Source organism: Vipera ursinii (assembly GCF_947247035.1).
Source record: "Vipera ursinii genome assembly, chromosome: 5".
In the NCBI taxonomy this organism is placed as follows: domain Eukaryota; kingdom Metazoa; phylum Chordata; class Lepidosauria; order Squamata; family Viperidae; genus Vipera; species Vipera ursinii.
The window spans coordinates 54,182,120-54,209,459 of record NC_139518.1 but is presented as its reverse complement, the minus strand read 5'-3'; the positions used below and the strand labels follow the sequence as shown (position 1 = coordinate 54,209,459).

The 27,340-nt window shown below is 38.5% G+C and overlaps 1 protein-coding gene across 3 annotated transcripts in view; it reads left to right on the top strand.

Moving 5' to 3' along the window:
* ABLIM1 (actin binding LIM protein 1) overlaps positions 1 to 27,340 on the top strand; it is a 210,153-nt gene that overhangs the window by 45,599 nt on the left and 137,214 nt on the right. The window lies entirely within an intron of this gene.

Sequence of the window (27,340 nt, the reverse complement as noted above, 5' to 3'; positions counted from 1 at the left end):
CTTTGGGCAGATTGTTTTTGAGGAACAGATGTGTCCAACCTGATCACTTTTTCCCCTTTAATGCCCTGTTGAGAAATGCATTTGTTTAGGCATGATGTTGATGATGACAATCACTTGACATGTTTATGCTTGTTAGAGAAAAGACTACCGCAGTCTTTTATAAGTGGGAAGTTTGGAAAGAGTCTTTACAGGTAAATTGTGTAACTGTGATATCTTTGACAAGATCTAAACCATGCACAGGATCATATTAATTGAATTAAAAGGTTTTTATTGAAACAGAACTAGCCAGACCAGTGTGGCGAACCTCATTATCCAGAGACTGCCTTTAATGAAATATTATTTAAAGAATTCTTGGCAACTCTTAGGTAAACTCTCCTTGTGTTGTCACATCTGATGGACATTGTTCCATATCATTGACACAATAATTGCTGCTTATTGAGAGTTTTTTTGGGCTTTTTTTGTATTGTGCTTGAAAAACATTAATCTTTTATTTATTATCTACAATGCATATCAATAGTGTGTTGCAATATAGATAGTGCTAACACATGCATTAGAAACAGTCCTTAGTATGTTGTCTTCAGCTAACCTTTCCCCTCCCATCTTTAGTGATGCATGTTCTTATGCATACATGAGTGGATGCATGTTGGAATGTTCTGCAATTACAAATAGGCTTCATAATTTTAATTTTAGGGTCCAAAATTTGGTTGCTTTTGACTGAACTGGCATAAAAAATATAGTATGAATACAGGTGAAATGTGCTTTAGGCTTTATTTCCTTTTCTTTGTGGAAAAGATAGTTATATCTATATGCCTTAAATTAGAGGTTATTACCTTAGGAATGAATGATGTTATTATAAACTTGGTGAGATTTTTTTTTCAATGCAATTGATGAAAGGTCATTAGTTTTTTCAGGTTAATGCTTACTGATAGTTTAGTCAGTTAATAGTTGGGATTGCAGTTTTCCCTAGAGATCAGCCACTTCTAGAAATGTGTTGTTAAATAAGAAAAAATGGGGAAAATAGTTCAATATCTATGGAACAGCGTACAGGATGTACCGTATGTATTGCATGTGAAAATACCAGTTCACTGTTGATCACTCTTGTCTTCAGTTAGAGGAAAATGTGAAATATTTCCACTTAATGTCCTAGAGAACCAGTGCTAGTCAGAACAGTAGTGAAATAGTCCTGGTGCAGGCATCTTATTAAGTCATGTTTAATATTCTTCTTATCACTCTCTCCATCCCTTCATTGCCATCTTTGTAAACAACATATAACTCTACATCCAGACTTTAAAATTTAAGAACATCCCAGGAAAGCAATAGTGGGCTGCTGTAGCCCTGATTTTGTATTAGGACAGTGACTAAACTTTGTGGGATTTCAGCCTACTTTGAAATGGGGTACCGTGCTTTTAAGATTGTAATGGAGGTGTTCTTTCTCGGAATCCTTCTGCTCCCATTTCTACCTTAGAATCAACGTATAATGCCAAAAGATAATAACAAGGGACCAAAAAGGGTTTTTTTTTTGAGAAAGCTTTAAGGTTGGAAATTGGTCTGAAGAGTTCCCACTCCTCCCCCCCCCCAAGAAAAGCCACAAATATACAGCTGAAATAGGGCTGCTATATCCCTAATGGGTATCTAAATGGTCTTTTATGGACTTCAGGGAAGCTGACAAGTTGGTAGCTAAATAGTTGGTAGCTAAATAGTCCAGCATAATCCCTTAAATAGTATACCCACCTGGGCTACCTGGAATATAACAGCATGATTAGAAATAAGAGTATTTTGGAGGCTTCCACAATACTTTCCAGCATGTACATTTCCTATTTAAATCCTCATTAAAAGTGGAGATAAAGACATATAAGACATTAAAAGCTAAAATTAGTCAGAAGGGAGTTTGCATATTGATTACTCACCTACTCCAGATGTCTGAATTATCACTCAAATGATAATTCACTCGAACTGAATTATCACTCGAATGAAATATTTGAAGTGCAAATGCCAGTAATTGTCCTTTGAAGTAGAAAAACTTTAGGATAAGCTCCATTCTGTGTTGGATAAGCTCCATTATTAAAACAGTATGTGGATTTTTTTTTTCAATGAAAGGATGATGAAAAAAATTATGTGCATCAAATCATACTAAACTAGCAACCACATAGATGTAGTTAGTTGTTCTCCACCCTGGTGTATTCTAAAATTATTCTTTCAATTCTCCTAACGATACACTCATCAACCATTAATCTTTCTGTTGGTTGTCCTTTTTTTTCTTTCCTTCCACCTTTCATCCCGCTTTTTCCAGCATTAGATTCTTTCCTGATTATCCAGGGTATTTGCATAATGTGTCTGAAGTAAGATAATTTGAGCTTGGCCATTTGAGTCTCAATGAGAACTCGGTTCATTTGTTCAATTATCCATCGGTTTGTTTTCTTGGCTGTCCATGATATAATGGGAAGTCTTCTCCAATATCAAAGATCAAAGAAATCAATATTCTTCCTATGCTGCTTCTTTAAGGACTAACTTTTCCCCCATAGATTGTCACAGGGAATGCCATATTTGTATGATTCTGAGCTTTGTTAAGTATAAATATATTATGACATTTGAATATTTTTTCCAAGGCCATAATGGCTGCTCTAACCAAGTGCTAGAATCTCCCTTCCCCCACACTACATCTACTTATCATTAAGAACTAAAAGAAAAATAGAAATGTAAAAGGTTGTAGATCAGATAGGTTGACTATTGTGAAAAGTAAAGTTTGAGGATAAACCATGCCAAAACAAAGAGCAGTGATCTTTGGCAAAAGAAATATCAAACTTAAGTGATCAGTTAATGCCCATCACATAGAACTATCTTCCTTCAAATACTTAGATATTGTTTTTTGCAATCAATCATTGTGGTGGAAACTCTAGCTGTACTTAAGGGAGGTGTTAAGAGGGGCCAGGTTTAGAGTCTTTGCACTTCAGAAAGCGGCAGAATTCTTGAAGCCTTATTCTTCTCTTCCTACCATCATCTCATTTTTTATATATCAAGTGTTATGGAATTGTGAATGGGATGTGAATTAGACTTCAGTATTAAATAGATACTGAATCTAATATTGATTTACTGACACTGTCTTGTAAACAGGGTTTTACATATTCCAAATGTCTTTGCTATATGTTGACTAAACATGGGTGTGTGTAGAGTGATATTTGAAAAGTTTTTGGTAAAGTCTCAGAACCACGCAACTGTGCTTGGTACGTATTGGCACTTTTCAATGAACTGTGCATACAGTTTCAATGCCCTGAGCTGCCTTAAACCTTTTCATTATGTTCTGTGTAATTCACATACTGGATTATGTGACAATGTCAGAACTGTGCTCAGAACCTCTTAGATTTTATAGAAAACAGCAATAGCTGTGCCCTTCAGCTCTGTGTTTATTGAGGTTCCAAATGTCTAATGTCTGGCTTAAGACACCAAGAACAACACAAGGAGTTTCTTCAGTGTATTTTTTTATTGTTGTTTATCTATAGATAAAAATCTTACCAGACCAAAACACTTCTCTTAATAACTACTAGATATACAGCCTGTATACTGCTGAAGTGGGGGTTATCTACCTTCAACCTCTTCCTGCATACCAAAGATTCCAAGCTAAGTTGTCTCTTAGCTTTCTGTGAAGGGATCCCTCCTTCCTGCGACTCTGGACTACATTTGACCATGCTAAACATGATTCAACATGCCAATACTTGGTAGCCAGTGGTCTGACATTTTCCATTGCTTTGTGTCATCATGCCTGACGTTGCTCCGTTGATCTCTCATTGGATGTAACATACTGTACATAATTCTCTTTAGCAAGGCTGATCTATAAGACTGGAGATATTCTGGATATACTCCAAAAGATTTGTATAGCACTGTACAAATGGGGCCTGCAGCAATCAGACTTCATTACTTCCAATTCATATTTATGTTCCAGTTTGTGATTCAATAAAAGACAGTAGTCTTTTCTTACTAACCTATGCCTAGGTTTTCTGTGCCAAGCATTGGCGGTGTCTTCATATTGTCTTAGCAAAGTGATCATTATGAGACTCAAAGATCTTAGCAGCTTTCCTGACTTGTATATTTCTCCTATAAAATAGGGTAGGGTGCTTGTTAAACCCCTGAAAAACGTTGAGGAATGATGTATTTATTATTTGTCTTTTAAATGATAAGATTTGTTATTTTTCTCTTATTTTTAAATATAAGCTATTCAAAGTCATTTGGAAACATGCAGCCTTTAAACTATAAGAATGAATGAATGAATGAATGCCAAGGGAATTTGGCACTGGAGTAATTGAGAGCTTTTCTTTGGGGATTATTTTCTTGATATTTTATGATCCATAAGAAGAATTGCAAGTTGAGATTTTTATCTTCATTAATTATTTTTTGAGACTGTCTTACTTCAGGATAATAGCAGTTCTATCCATCTTCCCTGTTAGGTTCTTGATAGCACATTTCAATAACAACAACAACAAAGACTCAACCAGCAGAAAACAATTTTTAAGTAAGATGTACTGAAAGAGAAGAGGCTAGGATTACAGAACTGAATTTTATTTTACTTTAGAATCTAGTTTGCCTCTCAGTTTGTTAGGGAACTTTTTCAGTCTTTTATTTTTAGACTTTGTGTGAACTGGTGAAGAGATTATTCTCTTAACTGATAAGACAGGAATGTCCATATGGCCAGAATGTGAATCTCTTAGATTTAAATTGAAATCTACCATTAAATGTCTTTTCCTATAAAACAGAACGTGACTTATAGTGTGCTTATTTTCATATTTCCATTTTCTGCTATCATTCCCTTATTACTGCACCAACTTTTAGCTTTACCATTTGGAGCTTGAACACAAATATACAGAATTTTCTAAATATATATGACACCTAAAATCACTTCTTTTCTCTTCCAATGCATCTTTATGTTACTTTATCTAGATACATGTACTCAAGGCCTTCCAAATTATTCAGTTCATTGATGTAGCCATCAGAAAAAACACAGATACATAGCAGCAGAGGAATTGTGTTCCTGCTGTTACCATGAATCTTTATATCTCAGTGAATCCTCCATTGATGAACAAATTCTAACATTGTCACTGTGGCCATACCATATCCATCTCCATTTTTGTTATGTATCTTTACCCAATGCACACAACATCTTGTCAGTGAGTTTGCAATCTACACACTTGGAATACTCTACACACTGGAGGTGTTGAAACTTGAATTCCTCAGACCCTCTCATCCTGGACATAAACTGTTTCAATTCTTCCCCTCAGGAGAAACGTTGCATCCCCAAACATCTAGACCACAGGTCGGCAACCCGCGGCTCCGGAGCCGCATGCGGCTCCCAGGCCTCCTCCCTCTTGGAAAAAAAAAATGGTACTAAAAAAACTTAATCAATTTAAACTTCTCACAAAAAAACTTGAAAAGTTTAAATTGATTGGTTGGTTTGTGGGACCGCCCACAAACCTTTGTTTTTTTACTGGCAGAGTGGAGGAAGAGAGGAAGAAGTAAAACGTAAGTAGATCTGCTTCTTCCCCCCCCCCCGTTCCCTCTCGTCGCCGGGGCTAGCAGCCCCGACGAGCAAGAAGGCACGCTTCGCCCGCCCGCCCCCCCGTTGGCTCCTCGTCGCCGGGGCTGTGCGCGCTTCCCCACCTTCCCTCTCGTCGCCGGGGCTTGCAAAACGGCGGATCCAGCCTCTGCCGGCGGCTTGCAAAACGGTGGATCCAGCCTCTGCCGGCGGCTTGCAAAACGGCGGATCCAGCCTCTGCCGGCAGACACGCTTGCAGAACGGCGGATCGAGCCTCTGCCGCCAGCAGAGGCTCGATCCGCCATTCTCCAAGCGTGTCTGCCGGCAGAGGCTCGATCCGCCGTTTTGCAAGCCGCCGGCAGAGGCTGGATCCGCTGGTGCACGTTTTGCCTCTCTCGCCCGGTGGAGAAAAGGGGGCAGCGGGAGCCTCTGGGTGCCCAAGCCACGCCGGAGGATCTCCAACGTGTGTGTGTGTGTGTGTGTGTGTGTGTGTGTGGCGGGGGGAAAATCAAATTGGATCTTTTTATTGATGTATCCTACTTTTATTTGGTATTAGGTTTTTATGGATCAATTATGAACACCCGGGGTCCCTCTGCGACTTACGGGCGAAATATCTAACTTCAGAGCCATCCTCTCCAGCTGCGGTGGCCCGGGGGAGGGCAGCGCGGGGCTGTAGGTACTCAAGATAGTTGGGGGGGATCCAACCTGCCGCGGGGCGTGGGAGTGGGACTTTAGTCACGGACGGCGAGAGGAACCTTCGGAAGGGGAAGCGGGAACGAAGAGAAGATGAGGGTGGAGCGATCGGGGAGCTGGTAACTCAAGTTCCCCGAGTGGCTTTCAGCACTGGAGAAAATGCAAAATTGCTCGAGACCAAACTCGAAGGAATCAGCTGCCGGTGGGAGCGAGGCGATCCGTGTGGTCCCGTGACAGCCAGTCGGGCAAGCAACGCAAAGAGCGGCAGGGCTTTATTTTTGCACCGTGGAGCTCCCCCTCCCCCCCAAACTCCCCCTCCCTCCCCCTCACTTCCCAGAGCTGAATAGAAGGCAGAGGCTCGATCCGCCGTTCTGCAAGCGTGTCTGCCGGCAGAGGCTCGATCCGCCGTTTTGCAAGCCCCGGCGACGAGAGGGAAGGTGGGGAAGCGCGCACAGCCCCGGCGACGAGAGGGAAGGGGGGGGAAGCGCGAACAGCCCCGGCGACGAGAGGGAAGGTGGGGAAGCGCGCACAGCCCCGGCGACGAGAGGGAAGGGGGGGAAGCGCGCACAGCCCCGGCGACGAGAGGGAAGGGGGGGAAGCGCGCACAGCCCTGCCCCCATCCACCTCCAGTATGGATGGCTCTGCCAAAAGAAAAGCAGCCGAAGCAAGCCTCCCATTGAGAGAATGGGGCGGCGGAGGCTTGCAAAACGGCGGATCGAGCCTCTGCCGGCGGCGGAGGCTTGCAGAACGGCGGAGGCTCGATCCGCCATTCTGCAAGCGTGTCTGCCGGCAGAGGCTCAATCCGCCGTTTTGCAAGCCGCCGGCAGAGGCTGGATCCGCCGTTTTGCAAGCCTCCGCCGCCCCATTCTCTCAATGGGAGGCTTGCTTCGGCTGCTTTTCTTTTGGCAGAGCCATCCATACTGGAGGTGGATGGGGGGCAGGGCTGGTGCACGTTTTGCCTTGTTTTGCGCATGCGCGTGCGTGCATGCACGCGCACGCACATTTTGCGGCTCCCACTTTTTTGTGTTTGTGACGGAACCGGTTCTGAGTGGCTCTTTGCCTTTTTCCGGTTGCCGACCCCTGATCTAGACCCAGAGACAGTTTTTTCCCCTCATGCCATCACTGTGCTGAACATCACAGCACTGTCTTATGTCTAAGTATATTTACCCCCTGTAGTGTGGCTGTATTACTATTATCCTTTTCATTTTTCCTATCACGTTCTGTTATTGGTATCTCATATTACTTTGTTGTTTGTATGTATGCTGAGAGCTTATGCACTGGAGACAAATTCCTTGTGTGTGTCCAACACTTGGCCCATAAAGAATATTCTAATAAAGAATATTTTAAGGCATGGGTGTCAAACTTGCTGCATCACATGATGTGTCTTGACGTATCGTCACTTTTTTTGCATTGCCGGAGCTGGATTGGGTGTGTCCTCCACATGATGCAATCAGCCCGCAGTTTGACACCCCTGTAACTAAGGGTTAAACATCTGGAGGTATTGATAAGTTACTGCTGAGCCTATATATGAAACCTTATGCTATTTAGGGATTGGAAGACTTGATTCCATGATTCTTCTTGCACAAAAGTAAACAAGTTACCTTGGCTTCTCCTTCTCACTAGGACTTCCCACACAGCCAAAAGGAAAATCTTTCTTGACAGCCTAAACAAAATGAAATCATAATAAGATATAAAAGATAATTCTACCTGACAAATATTACTGCCTCCTACTCTGTTTTCCTGTCTTTAAGGCCATTAGCAATGCCTTTAAATAGAAATACATGCATACAAGAATGAATGTTGCCTGATAAGTGTTTTTAAATCTACATCTTGTTCATACAGTACCGTACTGGCCATTTTAAAGCTTGTTTTTCAGTTCTGTGATTATGTAGGAATGCAGTCTGTCTATATTTGGCATGGTTTACTGGACTTATTTAATTATGAAAGCTAGTTTCTGTGATCAGTTGTCAGTACTTCAAGTGGGCAAGGACAAGGTATTTTAAGTTTGTTTCTTATCCTTTCCTGAATATTTTTTTCTGTAAGTCCTCCCATAAACAGTTTGCTCACTTCTTCCCAAGGTCAGGTTTACATTCTTTCACACCAGTTGAATAGCAGTTTTTTCTTTATTTGCTTGCTTAATGTTTTGCCTCATGATACATGGAGGGTTTCATAATCATAATAGTAAAGTTGGAAGGGACTTTGGAGGTCATCTAGTCCAACCCCCTGCTCAGGCAGGAAACCCTATACCATTTCAGACAAATGGCTGTCCAGTCTCTTTTTAAAAACTTCCAGTGTTGAAGCATTCACAGCTTCTGGAGGCAGGTTGTTCCACTGGTTAATTGTTCTAACTGTCAGGAAGTTTCTCCTAGGTTGCTTCTCTCCTTGATTAGTTTCCATCCGTTGCTTCTTGTCCTGCCTTCAGGTGCTTTGGAGAATAGCTTGACTCCCTCTTCTTTGTGGTAGCCCCTGAGATATTGGAACACTGCTATCATGTCACCCCTACTCCTTCTCTTCATTAAACTAAAGGTAAAGGTAAAGGTTCCCCCGCACATGCGTGCTAGTCGTTTCCGACTCTAGGGGCCAGTGCTCATCTCCGTTTCAAAGCCGAAGAGCCAGTGCTTGTCCGAGGACGTCTCCGTGGTCATGTGGCCGGCATGACTAGACACCAAAGGCGCACGGAACGCTGTTACCTTCCCACCGTAGTGGTCCCTATTTTTCTACTTGCATTTTTACGTGTTTTCGAACTGCTAGGTGGGCAGAAGCTGGGACGAGTAACAGGCGCTCACTCTGCTACGTGGCACTCGGGATTCGACCCGCCAAACTGCCGACCTTCCGATCGACAAGTTCAGCGTCCTAACCCACTAAGCCACCGCGTCCCTTCTTTCTTTAAACTAGACATACCCAATTCCAGCAGCCATTCCTTATATGTTTTAGTCTCCTCTAATCATCTTTGTTTTTTTTCTTTGATGCTTCTCTCATGTGGTTGAAAATGAAATTAGAAGACTATAGAGAGAGTTAAACTGAATAACTTTGCATTTCCATTTTTTGTTTAATTCACAAATAGCTTTCGCACAACTTAAAGTTGTACTCCAAAAGTTAATATGATTCATTCTTCAGAATTTTATTGTTTCTTGCATAAGTTCTTTTAGGACTAACATCTAAGAACTGGTGTAATAATTCCTAATTATTATAAATTAGGAATGACAAAACTTCAAGAAAGTCCCAATGAACCATATGAGCTTGTTCAGCCTTTATTTTGACTAAGTTGTCCTTACAATTTGGGGGAAGAAATATTATAGTTAAGAATCTTAATCAGATGTGGAACTATATTCCTAAAACAGAATTTATCATCTCATGAGGATTCCTGTCTTGGGTCTGACAAAAAGGATACTCTGGAAAGAAATTTTCCCTCCTGATTTTAATGAATGGATCCAAAATATGAGTGAGTTAACCTGTTTTTGAAGTTACTGGGTTGCTGCTGTTTCCAGGCACTGCTGCATCCAGTATCCAGACTTTTTTAAAAAAAACTTTCTTACAACAGTTTTCTGGGATAATGTGTGGCAAGTTCTTGCCTGTTTGAATTTTAAGTCCCAGCATACTTTAGCTTCTTCATTTTTTTATAACTTTGTCTATTTTATGATCCCACCAGTTCTTGTTTGCAGGTCTTCCATATTTTATAATGCACCATTGTTGCTTTTGTTTGTAGTCAATCTGTTCCATCTTCTTGAAGCAACTAACTTTTAAAAACTTTTAAATCTATGAGAGCAAAAGAGAGTGAGAGAGCTTATTGACAGATGAATTATTGGTAACACTAGTAAAAAGGTGCCCGGAAAGACTGCAGCGCTGTGAGAACAAGCTCACTTCGCCCCTACCGGAACGCAGGTCCTGGTCACAGATCCAAATTGTGACAATCAGCCACCACCAAGCGTCGTTCTCCTGAGCCCTTTATGCCACAAAAAGCGCATCACCCTGGTGTGCCTGGTCCAGGGCTTCCACTACGAGTGGCCACTGGATGTGATCTGGGAGCGTGATGGCGAAAAGATTAATCGGCTCTCCTTTGCTACTGAGCGGGTCAAGGAACAAGGGAAGTGCAACTTCGCCACTGCCAGTCGCCTAAGTGTGTTGGCAAAGGAGTGGCAGAAAGGCCACAAGTATTCCTGCCTTGTCAACCAAACAGGGCAGGTGGTAGGTGACTCGGTGAAGAGCAGTCCAGACCACGAGACAGAATCACCTTCAGGTATCTCTGAGGTTCAACTCACCCTTTATGCAGGACATTTTATATTCCTCCTACTAGGGGCCAAAAGCTTGGCCTACAGTGTTATTCTGGGCATTTACAAGATCTATAGAAAAAAAGGTCTCTAATTGCGTTACCCGCTACAGCAGTATTCACTCCCTTACCAGCCAAGCACAGATTTACGTATGGCTGCAGGCCTTTCCCAGTGAAGATCCATTCCATTCTGAAGTTTCCACATCCTTCATCTCAGCCTCTTCCTTCCTGAGGGATTCATTGGTCACTTTATATTAAATTGTCCTATGCCTTGAGAAAATTTCAATATGTATCCTGGTCCTGGATGAAGCGGATTATCTGGACCCGTACCAATTGGGTTTCAGGCCTGGGTACAGCACGGAGACGGCATTGGTCGCTCTGGTGAATGATCTCTGGAGGGCCCGGGATAGGGGATGTTCCTCTGTCCTAGTCCTATTAGACCTCTCAGCGGCGTTCGATACCATCGACCATGGTATCCTGCTGCGGCATCTCAGGGGATTGGGAGTGGGAGGCACGGTTGTTCGGTGGTTCTCCTCCTATCTCCTGGGACGTTCGCAGTCGGTGTTGGCAGGGGGGCAGAGATCGGCCCCTAGGTCTCTCGTTTGTGGAGTTCCTCAGGGGTCGGTCCTCTCGCCTCTCCTGTTCAACATCTACATGAAACCGCTGGGTGAGATCATTCATGGTTTTGGAGTTGGGTATCATCAATATGCTGATGATACCCAACTTTTTATTTCGATCCCAAACCACCCCAGTGATGCCCTCGCTGTGATGTCCCGTTGCCTGGAGGCGGTTCGGGTCTGGATGGGGAGGAACAGACTTCAACTCAACCCTGACAAGACTGAGTGGCTGTACATTCCGGCATCCCGGGACATTCAAAATGTTCCATCGCTTTTTATGGGGGGTGAGTCTTTACCCCCCGTGGATAGGGCGCGCAACTTGGGAGTCCTCCTAGATTCACGGCTTACCTTAGAAGATCATATAGTAGCCATGACTAGGGGGGCTTTCGCTCAGGTTCGCCTGGTGCGTCAGTTGCGGCCCTATCTAGACCGGGATGCCCTGTGTACGGTCACTCATGCGCTCGTGACCTCTCGACTTGACTATTGCAATGCTCTCTACATGGGGCTTCCCTTGAAGACCACTCGGAGGCTCCAACTGGTACAGAATGCGGCTGCGAGAGTTGTCTTGGGAGTTTCCCGGTACTCCCATGTTACACCTTTGCTCCGCGAGCTGCATTGGTTACCAGTTGTCTTCCGGGTGAGGTTCAAGGTCTTAGTGATGGTTTTTAAGTCCTTACATGGCATGGGTCCGGAATACCTCGGGGACCACCTGCTGCCGGCATCAACACCCCTCCGCCCTGTGCATTCCCACAGAGAGGGCCTCCTCAGGGTGCCTCCGGTCAGAGAATGCCGGCTGGTGGCCCCCAGGGGGAGGTCCTTCTCTGTGGGCGCCCCGGCCCTGTGGAATCAACTGCCGGTGGAGCTCCGGATGGCACCGGATCTCCGCTCCTTCCGGCGCGGGTTAAAGACCCACTTATTCGAACAAGCTGGCCTGGCCTGATGGGGAGTCATTTTAGGGTTTTAATTATTTGTATATTTCTATTGTTTTATTGTGGGCATTAATTTAATTCTTTTTTTAACTTTTGTATTTTTATTATATGCCCTGTTCACCGCCCTGAGTCCTTCGGGAGAAGGGCGGTATAAAAATCCAATAAAACTAAACTAAACTAAACTATTTTCTGCCTCATAATAAAGATGTTAGTGGTAACACTAGTAAGGAGTAAGTCAGCACCTTGATTTCCTGGCAGTTATTGAACCCTCCATTTTATTGATCTTTTGTGCTTTGAACAAGAAAAGAAAAAGGAAAAAAAATATTGTTTGTTTCTCACAATCCCAGTTTCCAAACTGGTTGCTTCCTTTTCAGATAGGACATATTAGTCCTTGAAAAGGCATATTAGTCTCAGAAAAAGAATGCTATCAAAAAGAAAGTGATATATTTGTTTTGTAGCTAATGTATATTTGATTTGGGACATTAGTAGGGAGAAGAAATTATATGAGTTGGGCAGTTTGTGTTGCTGTCTATATAGTATGCTATTATTATAGTTGGTTGCACAGTCAGCTTAGGTTGGATTTATCATTTTTATCAAGTTCTTCCCAAGGACCTGGGATAGGCAGATTTTGTTGTTTAATAATACTGAAGGCATCTTTCCAGGATGTAAGCCTTTTGCAAGTAAGTGACGGTGATTTTGTCAGCCCTGATGGTGTTCAAATGATGCTTCAAATGTTTTGGAATTGCAACTAGGGTGCCAATTTCTAATTGGTACTATCTTTTACCAGTGTTCTGCTTCTAGTTGCAAGTCTTTAAATTTTGTGATATTTATTCTTTCAGTTCTTTCTCTTCTACTGTGTCCAGATACTGTTGTACTATTTAGAACTTTTTGTGTTTCTTATCAAAAATTATTAAATCTAGGATGTTGTATGGCAGATTCTTGCCTGCATGAATTTTAAAGTCCCACTTTAATGTTTTCATTACTTTGTCTATTTTGTGGTCCTATCAATTCTTGCTTGCAGGCAAATGGCATTTCTTCCATATATTCCAATCACTATTGTTGCTACTTTGTCATGCCATTGTTTGTAGTCAGTCTGTGCAATCTTGCAGCAGCATCTAACTAGATAACCTACAAATATGGGCAGTTCAAAGCAGGGTGGGTTTTTGTAAAATTAGGGTGTTTAGATCTGATAAATAAAATATTTCCAGATATTGAGGAAATCTTTAGATATTACTCTGAAGGTTCCAATCACAATATTTATATTTGTATTATGATTCATTGCACAGTTAGACAGATGTTTAGACAGATTTAGCTTTTTTTAATCCACCTATCGAGTCATTATTATTTTGGTTTGTTGCATAGTCAGCCAAATGTTCAGACTGGCATTCTTTTCCACCTACCAAGTCCTTTCCAAGGACCTGGCTTAGGCAGATATTGATGTTTTATGATGTTACTCACTGGGAGGATCGTTATTATTACTGTTATTGTTCATGTGAGGAAGAAATACAGAAGTACATAACTGCAACATAGCATAATTTACTGGACTGAGTGCAATATTTGACATGCGAAGAATATAGTATATGCATTTTTTAAAAAATCTAATATTTAAGGCAGATGCTTACATTCCCAAGACTGGTTTTTAATTCATAGATTAACAAGGATATACAACCTCTCATTCTTAGCTATTATTATTTTAATGTTATTTAATGTGAGTGTTAATTATAGTAAAGTTAGAAACAAACTTCCAGGGACCCATTATAATATAATAAAGGGTTTAGGATTCAGGAATCACACATAAAGAAGTTAGGGATAAAAGCATGTTGGGACACAATTACAGTTCATAGTTGAGATGTTCCCATCCTTTGAGATCTCCTTGCCTTGTATCACTGCCTAAACCTATCACTGTCTGTCTGATCTATTTGGAATTTTAAATCCACAGGAAGTACTCTTGTTTTCTTTACATTGGTTTGAGTTTACTTTTGTCTTCACAGTCAATGAGATAGGAAGTAAGCTAACAACTAAGCGCACAGCAACAGAAATAAACTAGAGGTTAGCCTTATATCCTATGTGTAGCAGTTTTACTGGCTTTTGACTCATAGAAACTGTTTGCAGATGAATTACTCCATTCTATTCTACATTAATCTCCTTTTTCATATAGCTGAAAAGGGCATGTCGAATCAGCCAGATGAACATAGTTGAACAGCTTGAAAGTAATTACTTTAATAAGATCCTTCCCCTTGGTTTTTTTTTCCCTAATGAACTTTTACACCAGAAAGGAGATTAGCTTTTCCTCCTCCCATCAGGTAGATTTTAGAATGGCTCTGTAGCTAAACTGATTAAAGGATAAAGCAGGAGAGGGCCACATTTTTTTTGCCTCTGAAGTCTCCATGCAGTGATGGATGGTGGATCATGGACCACATATCAGAAGTGGACATGGACAGAACTAGCAGCTTCTTAACCTACTATTCATCCATTGTTCTCTCACAACCACACAAACACAACTTACTCTACAGCATTGTCGCTTTTCTTCACAAACATTCTGCACTTTTTTACCAATATCCAGCTATGCATGTAGCTACAATAACTCCCCTCTGCCATCAACATAGAGAAAAGAACACATTGTGCATGCAAAGTCCTCTGCCTGCCTGATTTATGATAAAAAGTTGGCTTCCAACTGAGAATGTGTAGATATTAAGTCTTAGAACAAGGTGACCCAGTTCAAATCCTTTCTAAGCCTTGGAACTAATGAGGCAATTTTAGGCCAGTCACTGTCTTTCAGCTCAACCAACCTCTCAGTTTAATTGCTGTTGGAAGGAATACAGTTAGAACAAACACTACTATATGCCATCTTGAGGGCTTAAGAGAAGGGTGGGGTGTAAATTAGAGCTGTGCATGCTCTGTTCACTCTCCAAAAGTATCTTGGAACACAAATGTGGCATCTATCAGCGATAGATTAAACTAGCAACTCTGCCCAACCCAATATAAATCCAATAAATGAATAAGCAACACTAACAAGAATACATATATTGTGAATTTAACAAAAAGCAAAAAGATTAAAAACATGCTGGTAGAATACTTTATTGAAAACAAAGAAAGATTCTGGTCTTGTTTTGGCATTCAAATAACATGTTTAATTTATGTATTTGATGACCCCTAAACAGGGAGTTTTGCAGAAAAAGCTAACAGAAACAGTTGTTAAGTATGGAGGATTTCTACTTCTAAGAACCAGAATTTGCCTAAAACTACATTTTCACTTTCAAATACATAAACCATGGAAGACAGAGTCTTCCATAGCTGTAAATATATGGTCTTTTTCAGCTATTCATTTAATACATAAGAGGATTAAAAGAATGTATTTGACTTCTAGATGCATTCATTGATTGTATAGTTAGAATACTTAAATAGCGATTCCAGATATAGAACAATTCTATGTCTGTTCAGTTAGCCAAATATTAAGAGTTTGAATTTTTCAATACATAGAAACACAGGGAATTTATTTATACCTGTATAGGCTAGAATTGGTTTCCTTAGTGATGGAACCAAGTGCTTCCAAAACAAAATATAAAATTGTTCATGGGGAAGACTTTGCCCTAATTGTTGTAAACATCACTTGACAAACAGATCTGAAGCTAGAGAAGACTATTAGCAGAAAACATCCCCCTATAAATATATCAAGAATACATTGTATTCTTGTATTAGTATTTTTTTAAAAATACTAATATCACATATTATTTTACCCTGAGAAAGGGAAGTCTTATTCTTCAGATTAAAAAATTAACAAAATTCCTAGCAATGAAGTATGCTTGAATAGTCTTCAGTTTTCACCAGCTCAGCTATTTGAATGTATGTGTAAAATTACCAGAGCTCCAGTGTAATCCTTTTCTTAATTCCCTAGATTTCAGGACTTCTCAAATTACTACTATCCCAAACAGATTTTAAGGCTCACATAGTCAATAGACGTCAGAGAAAGTCTGTTAGAAATAGCACTAGAAATAACCCGCTATGTGTTTCAGAAAATAGGACTTTCATTGCATGCCAAAATGATTTTAGATTGGATCATCTGCTGTCACACCAACCTTGCTAAAAGCTGAGCTAAAAGTGGATTTTAATATGGTGCATTCTCTTCTTATTTTGTAATTAAAGGATTCTTTCATTTTATAAGCCTTTCATTTTATAGCTACATACATATTTATAGCCAAATAGGAAGACCTGTCATCTGAAATCTGAATTTAAATCTGAGTTAAAATGGGAATCTAGTCATTTTCTACACTTGAAGTGGCAGATGAACATGGAAACAATAGGTTTATATATCAGATAAACAGTGTTATTGTTATCTAAAGGAGTCAACAAGAAAGGGACAATGATCAACATAATGATTTTAGTCTTTTGCAAAGAGGAAAATGGAGGAGTTGAAGTAGGGCAAATATACTAGGCCATCTTCTAGCTTGCCTGAAACTTATTGTGATTCAATAATATCTGGGATTTTCATTTAAATTTCTGTAGTGCCATAGTACTGCCACTGTTGATCATTTATAAGCCTTCATCTATTACTTTTCAGTCTAACCAATCAGCTAAACAGCTTGAGGTACATGCTAGTTTCTAAGATTCTGTTATTATTCCATGCCACAATAAAATTGCATTCCTTGAATCCCTATGGCAGACATGTCAAACACAAAGTCTGGGGGCTGGATCCGGCCCGCAAAGTGGTTTCATGTGGCCCCCGAAGCCATCCTGGAAACATTGAGGGAACGGCCCCCACTGCCTTGGCCCTGGCCCAGAACCCTCCTTCTGCCAGAGACCCTCAGATCTGTCCCACTCCTGCCCAGGCCCCCATAGGCACCCTTGATGCCAACGATGTAGAGCTGGCCATTTATTTAACCAATAAATATTTGACCCATAAAGGAGAATAGGTGTGGTTTTGTTTTGTTTTTATGTTTTTGAAGAGCAGATTTACTAAGACTTTTTTTCTTGGTATTTCAAGTGGCACTAATTCAAAAAGCAAGCAGGCAAGCTATTCTGGAGAGTTATTCATATGTCTTATCCGAGATAATACTGTCAGACACGTTTGTTTATCCCCAAGTGACCTTTAGTCCTCAGTTTTTTTATTAGCAGAATGACAATAGTCATTCCATGACTTATAAGCTATGTTCCACCCTGGCAGCTGTTTATTTATTAGGACATTTGCTTCAGTTATTGCTTGTTATTTCCAGGATAGATGGCAACTAGGTAGAACAGTAAATTCCTTTTTTTCTGTGTACCAAAGACTGCCATTTATGCAATAATAACTTTGTTAGATAGAATTATATAATAATAAAACTGAGAGATGCCATTTAGGCTGAGCCCAACTCCTGCCCAGGGCAAAAATCCACATTAAAACTCTCTTATGTAGCTTCTGCTTCAAAACATCCAATAAATTGAGACTCACCATCTTTCTGAATATTTGTTCATTCATACATTCATTTACAGAGCTTATAATTCGCTCAGATCAGATTGACCTTGGATGGTTTACAATTCTCAAATTCTTTATCCTGGATTAGAAACAAAGCTAAATATAAAATCATTAACAACATAATAATCAAACTAAATCACTATTTCCTATAACATTGGACGTAAACTAATCAAGAAGAGAAGCAACCTAGAACTAAGAAATTTCCTGACAGAATAATTAATCAGTGGAATAACTTGCCTCCAGAAGTTGTAAAAGCTCCAACACTGGAAGTTTTTAAGAAAAGACTGGACAACCATTTGTCTGAAATGGTATAGGATCTCCTACCTAAGTAGGTGGTTGGACTAGAAGACCTCAAAGGTCCCTTTCAACTCTGCTATTCTATTCTATTCTATTCTATTCTATTCTATTCTATTCTATTCTATTCTATTCTATTCTATTCTATTCTATTCTATTCTATTCTATTCTAATTCTTATTCTTATTCTTATTCTTATTCTTATTCCTATTCCTATTCCTATTCCTATTCTAACCTTCAAACGCATTTGTAGAGAGGATCATATTCTTAATATCACGATCGGTGTAGGCTTCTTGGTATCTCAGTATATAAATGTTTGGTCCGGATAGTGCAGTATCTAAATATTTGCTCTTCAGAATGCTTTTAGCAATGTTAAATAGTGGCTGAGAAGGAGTTACTGTAAATTTGTCACAGCATAGTTCCGATACTGCGCTTGTTATGTGTGGTTATGATTGTAAGAACAAGAGAATAAATGGAAATAGGCTTTCTAGAGGTAATCTTTATCTATGGAGAAGTAATAAGGTATAAGCATGTAATATTAAGATTTCAAATAAGTTAGTTAAAATAGCGTTTTTAATTGCCTCTTTGGAAAGCATTTGTTCTAGATGTATTTGGTATTATTTTACTCCACCCACTTGGAATTTGGTTAACTCCACAATTCAACTACACACACTATTGCATATTTTCTCAATTGCTATTCTTGTCAGTAAAATCGTTCTATATAAATGAGTAGTGAAGTTTTATCCGTTTATAAAAAGTAGCATTTAAGATATACAGTAAATGAAAATGATAGATAATGAACGCTTTGGAGAATCTGTAAGTAAAAATACTAGGAACTATGAAAGCACCTTCAAAGAGTGTTGATGATGTAGACTGATAACTGTACTTCAGGTGGCTTATTTAGCCAAGAGCTTCTGCATCTTTTTTATATTTCACAGAACACAATAGAATATAGACAATAGTTGTTATATATACTGTGGACCTTCTTGAGAATCTGTGGTTGAAAGTAATGAGATAATAGGAAGCAAGTAAGACATATTAAGACACTCTAGAGCTCTATTAAAATATTAAAACTTTAGGCTAAATCAATAAAGAGCAATATTGTATCGAGTAATAGCTAATGCATGGGCCCTTAATGCTCTTCATTATATATCTTCTTGTGCTGATAATTTATTAATGAAATAGGGTGGATAGTTTATTTACTGCAAATGTATTTGCATCTATAGGAGCTATTTAGTAGAAGAGCATCATTGCTAAAGAATATAAAATAAGTGCACATCTGAAACTTGAAAAGGGCTGCATGGTGATTGAAACTTAATAGGAGTTAAACCCTAGTTATTCTAGCTTATATTTTTGATACTGGATCATTTCAATTACACTCATAACTATTAACACTTAATGTATGAAAAGTTTCAATGGGTGGGAAAGAAGTCATTACACATGTATGACACTACTATTCATGCATGATAAAAATCAGGTCAACTTGGGTTTTTGTGTTTTGCAAGTTTTTTTTAGCATAAATAATGTAGATTCTAGAGGGCCATATAAACTGCTGTGTTTAAGAAATACAGCTCAAACACAGTTTTGCATCCCATAAAAGTTTTAGAAGCAGATTTTTATTCTAATTTTTGAAAGACAGATTTTCTTTCTTTCTTATATTATATATTGCCCAATAAAATACTAAAATTTCTGCATGAAATTTGACAATGTCAAAGTCTAGCAGATTGCAGGGAATAAATGAATTTATTTGATTATACTAGTTTTCAGACAAATGTTTTCTACAGATCTTTTTGTTTCTGAAATGAGCAGAAATAGTTATCTATGCATCAAATTTGGAAATTTGGAGAGAGTTTTTATAAAAGGATGAAATGTTATATAGTAATCATATACGTTACACATCCACAGACAAGCATTTACTGATAAAGCATAAAATGGCTGCTTTAATCAACTCCAAGAACCAAGCAGATTTGAAGTTGTGTTTGAATTATTAATAGAGAGAACATAACCATGCAGAAGAAAGCTCAGGAAGCTTGTACGTGCGAGTTGATAAGATTCGAAAGAATGACTGAAGAATCGGTCTGTAAGAATGGTTTTTGCCAGTATGCTCAGAAGATCACAGCTTGCTTTGGAGGGATTGGTAAGAGAATTGGTGTGATAGAGAAATTGAGTAACATTTTACTGAAAGATGTGAATCATTCAGCATTTTTTTTTATGAGTAAGCTGTTTGTTTTCAGGTCATTAGTGAATTCTTCTGTTTGTTTTTCTGCATGCATGCACTTTGGATTCTCAGTGTGAACAGTCTATATTGCATATTGTTCTGAACAATTTAATGTGGAAGTAGTGGTAAATTACAATGGCCGGTAACTGAATGAACGCCTGACAAATGAAATTCCTCAATGTTTGATCTTTCATCTTCAAAATTTAATGCATCTATAGTGTTATGGTTTTTGTTACATTCCTTACTATATTTGCCTGGAATGAAAAAAAAATTGCAACGCTTATGTGGAATAAGCTTTAAGTCTAAATTATTTTATATTGCATGGAATAACTCAACAATGATGTCATTATTCTTTTATCACTTTTTAAACCATAACAGAAATGTCACCTCCTTTTCTGCTTCTTGGAATAGTGGTCAAAGTTTTGTTATTATTATTACAGCCTAATTCATAAGGCAGGAATGTTTGAATAAAATATTTTGCTTCTACAAAAGTTGGCATTTTTATCTTTTAAAAAAACCTAATGGCAGGATTTTGTATTTGTTTTATTCTGTAGAAATGGAGCTTTGGATAAAATGAAACACTTTTTAAATTAAGCTGCCCATCTTTTTCTGTTGTACTATCTTTTTTGTTAGCCTCAGTTAAATTTTATCTTTTGTATGTAGCACTAAACAAGATATAGAAAAAGACAAGATCTGGTGTTTGTGTTTTTATGACCGAAGCAATGAAGGCAGCTCTCTTCACACAATGAACAGTATTACTTCTGCTTTAAATAAATCTAAGGCTGTCATTTTAAATATATTTTCCTGTAGATTTACGGTTTACACTTCTAAGTAGCCATATGTAAGACATTTGTCAATTGCTTTAGAAAAGGTTCCATGAAATTCAAATCTCCAAAATTCAATACTCCTTATTACCCATATTTTACTAGAAAAATCTGCAATGACAATAATTGTGAGCCAGTTTGGTTTAATGGTTAAAACACCAGATAAGAAACCAGGAGATAGTGACTTCTAGTACTGCATTAGGTATGAAAGCTGGCTGGGTAACTTTGGGCTGGTTCTCTGGGTGGATGCCACTTCCGGAGGTCCATTCTGGGCCTGGGCAACAAAAAATTAGCTATCGGTTCTGCCAAACTGGTGCAAACTGGCTTGAATCCAACCACTGATATAAATAAATAATGAGCCCACATGTTACTATTCTGATTCACATAAGAACTACAGAAGAAGGTCCATATATTAAGAAATATAACAACAAATAGAGCTAAGAATAGGATTTTGGCGGGCTAACGGTTGTTTTAACTCTAGCCTCTTCATACTTAGAGATTTTTCTGAAGATCATTCTTGACCAGCATGTTTACACTAAAAGTTGTTTCTTTATGGCATATCAAATTTAAAAAGTAAAATGGTAAACAGATATTGATTTTTTTAAAAGATTTTTTTTAAACATGAGGCCTAGTTTTAAAAAGTGTTTAAACAGGAATTTATTCACAAAACAACTATAACTATTGTTCTTCATCAAAATATTGGAATTCCCAATAGACTCTTAAAGTTGAAAATGTAAGGAAATGGCTGTTGGTTTAACTGTTTCCCACATTTTCTGAACTTTTATTTAGTGCAGAAAATTTGAGAAACACTGTTAGAAACCATTATAAAGTAATGGATGAGTTAATGAAATTAGCCTTATATTGTCAACTTTAGAATGAGCATGGTTGCAGACATCTTTTTCCTTCTCGTTCCTCATTGCTACATAGCACAGAGGGAGGGGGTTTGCCAGTGTTGCACTAGACCAGGAGTAGGCAACCTTGGCTCTTTTATGACTCATGGACTTCAACTCCCAGAATTCCTGAGCATGGCTGGCTCAGGAATTCTGGGAGTTGAAGTCCATGAGTCATAAAAGAGCCATGGTTGCCTACCCCCTCACTAGACAAAACAGACTTTCTCTCTCAAACTTTCTCTCACGGGAACCAAGGTCATCAGCTACTCCCAAGACTGCAGGCTGGGTGTTTCATGAAAAGCCCACCAACAAGCTGAGTGGGGAAACGTAGTTGCTTGCATAGTTTTGGGAGTGGGATTTCTTAACTTTGTATTGGGGGATTGTTATGCATCTCTTCAGACTTGGTTTCATTTTTGAAATATCAATACTATGTATCAATAAACATGTTCTTTGGGGAATTCCAAGCCTCAGAGTTCTGCTTTATTTGTCGATCGGAGCCATGACATATATCCTGGTCAGGATATAATCTAGTTTGATATTGATATCAATATGATATCAAGGTCAGCTTTATAACCTGTCAGATATTGTAGCTATGTATAATCTGTATATTCAGAAAAATGAAATGGCATTGAATTGGAAGGAGTCTGTGTGTTGAAGGGAGGCAGATTATAAGTCTTATGATTGCATGTATAATATGTTACATTTCTGATATGTTTTAAAAGTCATATCAGTATATTGTGATTTGAACACTTCAGTATATAATACTTAAAAAATCTAACTCCTGCCTTGGTTTTGATGAATGTAGTACAGTATTTGCCTCTACCAAATTAAATACCTAATCAGAAATTTGCCATTTATTAGTATTATATTGCAGGTAATGAAATTAATATTTGTATTGAAAATATGGTTACAGAACAATAAAATATAATATTTTTAAATGTATGTTCAGTTTAAAATCATTGCTGCTTTAAAATCATGTAAACTAAATTTAGCCTTTAAGTAAACTAAATTTAACTTAAGGTAGTTGACCCAAGTGTTCTTATGTATTAGTCTGCCTTTGTAAATGCTTCAGTCCTCATTTGTTTGGCGACCATTTGAAGATACAACAGCACCAAAAAAAGTGACTTACAACCATTTTACAGACCTATGACTGTTGCAGCACCCCCATGGTCACGTGATCAAAATTCAGATATTAGACAACTGGCATGTATTTATGACAGATGCAGTGTCCCAGGGTCATGTGATCGATCACCTTTTGTGGCTTTCTGACAAGCAAAGTCAATGGGGAAGCCGGATTCACTTAACCATGTTACCAACTTCAGTGACTCACTGAATACTCAACTTCAGTGATTCACTTCAATGAGCTACAGCGGTTCACTTAATAATTGTGACAGAAAAGGTTGTAAAATGGGACAAAATTCAATTTTGCTTAGCAATGGAAATTTTGGACTTAATTGTGCTTGTAAGTCGAGGACTACCTGTATATCTAAATCTATATGACATAAAATATTCTACAGTTTCTAGTAAGCATACATAAGTATTTTTAAAGGAAACTGTTTACGCTATACAATTTATATTATTTGTGCTTGAAGTATAAGTAAATGAAATAGGTGGTTCATCTGTGATACATCTGGTTGAAACATATTAGAATTATGTTGTTGCATGATGCAGCAGTATATATTTTACATATGAGTACCCTTATGTTTTGATTAAATAAATAAGTCCTCATATGACATGAAAAATAGGGGTTTTTTCCCTGTGTTTCTTTTCTGCCAACTATAAATAAGATTTTTGTGGTCCAGATGTAATGGCCTTCCTCAACTTTAAAGGCAGTTTGAATGATTGCCACAGATGGAACACACGAGCAGTCAAGTAAACCATTTAGATTTATTTGCTTCCAGATTAGAACCAACATCTCTATTTTACTGGATTATGCTACACTGGATAAAACAACTTCTGATCTGTTCTGTCAGGCCCTCTCTTCCCCCCTCCCCCAATTTATATCCCTGCTGAACTCACACACAGGTGACTCTGGGTGGCTTACAACATTAAAAAATCTGCAGCATTAAAAATTCACAACATTAAAACCTATTGCCCCCTCCCAACCCAATCAAATCAACCACTTTATCATTTCCATCTCCATTCATTGTCCCCAGGCCTATTGACAAAACCACATCTTCAGGCCTTTCAGAAAAGCAGTAGGGTGGGCGGCAATCATATCTCAGAGGGAATGTGTTCTATTAAATGTTCATTAGAATCTTGTATTCACTAACTAATTCATGAACCGGTCCTATTGGACAGAAATTATTTGATGATATGTTATAGCACTAAATGAAACCGTGGACTAGAAGCACCCTCTACATAAACCAGTATTTCCGCAAACATCAGAAAAGTAAGTTTGACTGAAATAGTTTTGGTGTAAACTAAATGCACATATAAATATGCACATTTGCATTCTTTCTTTTCTAATAAGATTGCCTCTTTATTAAACTTTGTTTTCCAAAACTAATTCTTAATTATTTTTGATTTTTTTTTGCTGAAGATACTAATCTGATTATGCCATTCATATCTTTTACTTTGCATTTATGTACACAATAGACAATGGCTAAAATGATGATGATACTATAACATATAGTAGGTGGTTTCAATAGTGTTTGCAGTTATCGTTTTATTCGGTGTGCTTCTCATAATCTTCCAAAGACCAGTGCTAAAAATACTTCTTCCTTAATCTACTTTATGGATGAGAAAGAAAAGAAGCAATGTATGAGCATAATATGAGAGATGGATAGCTGGAAAAGTTCATATAATTTCTATCTTACTAAGGTTGACTTCCTTTGCTCATCATTTCACATAGGTGCCATAGATATGCTGTCTTTTCCCATTTTAAAGGGCTTTGGGAAGCTCTGCGGAACAGGGAAAAAAAGAAAATTGGTGTCTAAGCAGATGAAACACAACAACTCTATCCAAAATATGTCTCTTATAGAGGAGGGGGATATTACTAAGGTAAAAAGAACAAAGAAGCAATTTGCGTACTTGAAACCAGATGGCTACTATTTGTATGAATGGTTGTTTGAACAATGGGAAAGTTCAGGTAAGTGAGGGACATGATTCTATTATAAATTTGGGGGAAAAATTTATTTGGTAACCAGTAAAGGGTGTGGATGACCATAAATTGTTAGTAATAAAGATGGAATGAATAAAACATCCTAATTAGCCTTTGCCAAACAGGGATTCTCTGAATATGGTGGGTAGTTCTGAGGTCTTCATCTTAGCATGTCTGAAAGTGCTACATCGGGGAGGGCTAGTCTGAATATTTTATATTATGCAAAGCAGCTCCTACATTTCCAAAGGTTTGGAGAGTAAGATACTATGTTCAACAAACAAGTGTAATATATTTCAAAATGATAATCATATTGCAAACAAAGGTTGTGTCATAGTATTTTTAGTTCAACTTGTCCACCATTAACTCTTTTGGGACTCCAAGCTTTGGTTAGTATTTCTAGACTTGTGTGTGCATATTGTTTTGAATTGTAAACTGCCTTGAGTATTCAGTTTGATCAGAAAGGGTAGCTTAATCAAGTAAATCTTGGAACACTTTAAGATGTTTTGAGTTTCTACTGGGGTTATGGTAATTTTAAATAATGAGAAACATAGCATTCCTATCTTCTCAAAGTAGATAGATACCAGTTCTAACTATTTTTGTTTTAGAGCTGCAGATTTATTCACTGCTTTTTCCCCCTTTGAATTGATATAATATCTGCATGTATCAAGATAAAGAAAGCAGTGGGGTGAACAGTTCTTGCATTTAAATTGCTCATCTCTGTCATTGTAAAAGATTAAAAGTGTTTTATAATAGTAGCCATTATCTCTGTTTTCCAAATGGTAAAACAGGAATTGAAAAGGATAAAAACACCTCTTCAGCACAAAGAAAATTGGTGGCAAATGCATAAATAAAATCCCATTCAATCATTTTTCACTGTCCTCAATTTACATGCAATACACTTATCAACAGTGGTCCTGAATTAGTTTGCATTGATTTTCATACCTGTTCAATCGTTTGCCATCAAATTTGTGTCGACTCTTAGCAACCACTTGGATAATTTTTTTTCCATAATAATCTGTCCCCAACCTGATCTTTCAGCTCTTCCAATGATGCACCTTTTGTGTCTATAACTGAGTTCATCCACCTTGCTCCTGATTATACTCTTCCCCTTTCTTCCCCTTTTTCAGCATTATCCAAACAGTTAGCTTTTTGCATAATGCCTGAAATAGAATAAATTAACCTGCTTATTTGTGCTTTCAGTGAGAACTTTGCATTGATATGTTTAATGATCCTCCTTTTTTTGTTTTCTTGGTTATCCATGGTATTTTCAGGAGTCATTTCTAACATAAGAGTCATCAATTGTCTTTTTGTTCTGTTTCTTCAAAATCCAACTTTTGTGTCTGCTGTGTAAAGTCTCACAGATAAAAAATATTGCCTACAAAGAATGGCTACAGGAGTTGGGTTTGGCTAGTCTAAAGAAGATACAGGGGCGACATGATAGCAGTATTACAGTATTTGAGGGACTGCCACAAAGAAGAGGGTGTCAAACTATTCTCCAAAGCACCAGAGGGCAAGATGAGAAACAATGCTTGGAAACTGACCAAAGGGAGAAGCAACTTGGAATTAAGGAAAAACTTCCTAACAGTGAGGAATTAACCAGTGGAACAGCTTGCCTTCAGAAATCATGGGCGTTCCATCACTGGAGATTTTTAAGAAGAGACTAGTCACTAGATAGTCACTTGTCTGAAAGGGTATAGGTTCTCCTGCTCGAGCAGAGGGCTGGTCTAGAAGACCTCCAAGGTTCTGTTCTGTTCTGTTCTATTGTCAGAAGGCCACAAAAAGTGATAACTTGATCTTGGGACACAGCAGTGGTCATAAATATGAACTAGTTGCCAAGCATTTTAATTTTGATTACATGACCATGGGGATGCTAGAAAGGTTGCAACTGAAAAATGGCCATAAATCACCTTTTTCAGTGCTGTTGTAACTTTGTACAGTCACTAAATGAACTGTTGTAAGTCGAGGACTACTTGTATAGTATCCTGAACTCTGTATACATTTCTCGTGATTACAATGAGATGTTCTTGGAGCATGAAGCACTTTTCATAGCTTAACATGATTGATACAATGAAAGGCCTTTCTACAACCAATGAAGCACATACTGACTTCTTTATGGTACTCTTTGACTTTCTCAATTATCTAGTGTGTACCAGCAATAATGTGTCTTGTTCTCTAGCCTTTTCTGAAAGCAGCTAGTAACTCTCTTTCTGTGAAGGGCTCTCTTGTGGACTGGATGTTCCTGAGCATTATTTTGGTAGCATGTAGCACTATACAGTAGTTTATATAATCTGATAGCTAGGACTTCTTTCTTTGGTATGGTATGTAGATTGATCTCTTCCATTCCATTGGCCACTGTGTTGTTCTCCAGATTTGCTGTCATGATTTGGCTAAAACTATTATTCGGTTTCTTACCATAGTTTTGTAGATATTCCATCAGTTCCTGTAGCTTTCTGACTTGTTAATGATTGAGGTACTGATTTGACTTCTAGTATGAGAGATTCTTCTAAATAGCGAATATCTTGTGAGATAGCTTGGA